Genomic DNA, 2,653 nt, shown 5'->3' on the forward strand with positions numbered 1-2,653 from the left:
GAAATGGTTATCCAGTCCAGTATTCTGGCCTGGAGAATTCCATGGACTGTATAGTCCATAGGGTTGCAAAGAGTTAAGACACGGCTGAGCAAATTTCACTCTCATTTCATAAAAGACCCCAAATCCCATTAATGAAAAGGGATAGTCAACTAAGGTATCTAATTACACAGGTTTTCTTTTATCATCAATTTTTCCTCTTATGTGAAGGACATTTTATAGACAGGCTTGTAAGCTAACAGTGATTTAGCTTTAAAGCTGTTGACGTTATCTACACCTAATCACTAAATTCAAACCTACCCACAGACAAGGAGAGACAGTGTGTAAATTGTCACATATCCCATTTTTCAAGGTGCTTATGAGTGCTGAACATTTCTGACATATGACCATGTAAGTGAAACCAGATGTCCCGGAAAGCTTCTGTGCAACAATTTTCAGGAGGATAGAAAGCTCAACATACCTCCTTTTTGCTTTTTGTTCATTAAGGACAAGGGACTGAAAGTCCAGGTTGGGGGAAATGTAAGAGAAGGAAGAAAGCCTTTTGCATAATTTCTGTGTAGTTGTTGATTCTCGTTCCTTCCTCCTGCTTAAGACAGTGGGTTGTCAGCCACCCACTTACCCTCAACCACATTCTCAGGTCTGTGAGTAACAGCTGTTAAGAGGAAATATAGTGTTTCCTTTCTGCTCTTTTCAGAATATATTGTCTCCATTTGTTAATTTTATCACATTACTGAGACTCCCGCACAGACTTTCTCATGGTTCTCATTACCTAATGGTGCTAATAACATATGGTAATATTTTTCTAACTATACTCCCTGAATAATATCAAACCATCTCTCCTTCAAATGGCCATTTGAAGTAATACAACCAGTCCACTTTATTTATTTTTTTTGCACAGCTAGTGTCCTTTATTTGTACTATTGGTAGAAAACTGGGTTTTAGATTTCAAAATCTGTATCACAAAATTACCAACAGCAGTTTTGAGCATTTCAACAATGCTGATGAACTCTGTTTTGCAGAAAACAAACAAGGCAGGACCTGTCGGAGGTGGACTGCTACACGCCCTGAGGTGCTGAGGCCGCCCTGCTCAGGACCCATTTGCAACGGTGTCTTCTTCCATCTCTTCACCATCATCAGTGGGGCCTGCTCTGCGTTCTCTGCCAGGTATCTGACCAGACTGCAGCAAGCCCTTCAGCCGCTCCACTTCAGCCAAAGTTGACGCATTTGCTATAGTGTTCTTGATGGCTTTCCACATCCCCTGGGGACGGCCCACCTTTCTTTTTGTCAGTTGGCAAACCAGCACCTGGGTTGAAAGTTTTGCTTCTCCTGGCAATATCCTTTGCAAGTTGTGCACCCCGTTTGCCCTTGAACATTTTCTCTGCTTCCTGACTCTCTTTTAGTTTCACTTTCTGGAAATCCAGCACTCTGACTTGTGGAACTTTATAAATCACATAGAGTCTGTAATGCTTCTTATTGGTTACAGGGTTCCTTAGAATACTCAGATAAGTCAGTGGCTTGAGAGATGCCAGAGGGTCCAGATCACCCAGTTTCACAAGACTGTTATTGGTGAGAATGAGTTCTGTCAGACAGGGCAGAGCCTGATCAAGCCCCTCACCTATACGGCATATTCTATTGTTGTTCACTAATAATGTTTTCAGGCTTCTCAACAAAGGAAAACCATCCAGTTTCCTGATTTCATTGTCAGAAAAATCAATGGCATCAAATTGGTCTAAGGTGGCACCGAGATTTTCAATGACAGGAATTTTATACCCCCGCAGGTCCAGCTCTCGGTCCAGCACCGCCTTGGTGTACTGCATCGCCTCCTCGAGCTCTGCCGTCAGCTTCACCATCCTGCAGCCTCCCGCCTGCCGCTCCCACTTTATTTTTTAACATAAAAATCCACTCGAAATAGATATAGACTTCATTGGAATCTTGCTCTACTCAATAAAAAATATTTGATTGCATATGGGTAAAGCACAATTTCTACAATTTCATGGTACATCTTGAGCTACCAGACTTGAGAAGTTTTGTTTCTTGTGCTAAAACAGTAAACTCTGCAAAAATAACTCATTCCCCACTTACTCTAGCATCTCTTAAATAGTTCTTTGAGGATTTTCTCCATTAACCTGTGGTTATTTTCTTTTTATTCACATCCAACTCTAGTTTTATGTGCACTTATTCAAGCATTTCAAACATTCACTAGTAATTTTAAAATAAACGATGTAAGGTAAGAAGCCTAGAAAGCTTACTCAAGCACAACAGAAAGTGAAGGAATTAGTCGCTAAGTTGTGTCTGACTCATGTGACCCCATGGACTGTAGCCTGCAGGCTCTTCTGTGCATGGGATTTTCCAGGCAGTACTGGAATAGGTTTCCATTTCCTTCTCCAGGGGATCTTCCTGACCCAAGGATCAAACCTGCATCTCCTGTATGGCAGGCAGATTCTTAACCACTGAGCCACCAGGGAAGTCTCTACTCAAGCACCATAATTATGTATAAAACAACAGTTTCAGTAAACCTGGTAGGATCTTTCACATCTCAACAGGTGCTAGATGTCTTTTTTTAAGTCTATATTGAATTTGTTACAATATGGCTTCTGCTGTTTATGTTTTTCTGGTCATGAGGCGTGTAGGATCTCAGCCCTGTGATCAGGGACTG

General features: G+C 41.5%; 1 pseudogene; it reads right to left on the minus strand.

Moving 5' to 3' along the window:
* Positions 1-1,084: 1,084 nt before the first annotated feature.
* LOC129538116 (U2 small nuclear ribonucleoprotein A' pseudogene) lies at positions 1,085-1,847 on the minus strand (annotated as a pseudogene).
* Positions 1,848-2,653: the final 806 nt, after the last annotated feature.

This window comes from Moschus berezovskii, chromosome 2, assembly GCF_049115385.1.
Source record: "Moschus berezovskii isolate FMDL1 chromosome 2, NW_MosBer_1.0, whole genome shotgun sequence".
Lineage (NCBI taxonomy): Eukaryota > Metazoa > Chordata > Mammalia > Artiodactyla > Moschidae > Moschus > Moschus berezovskii.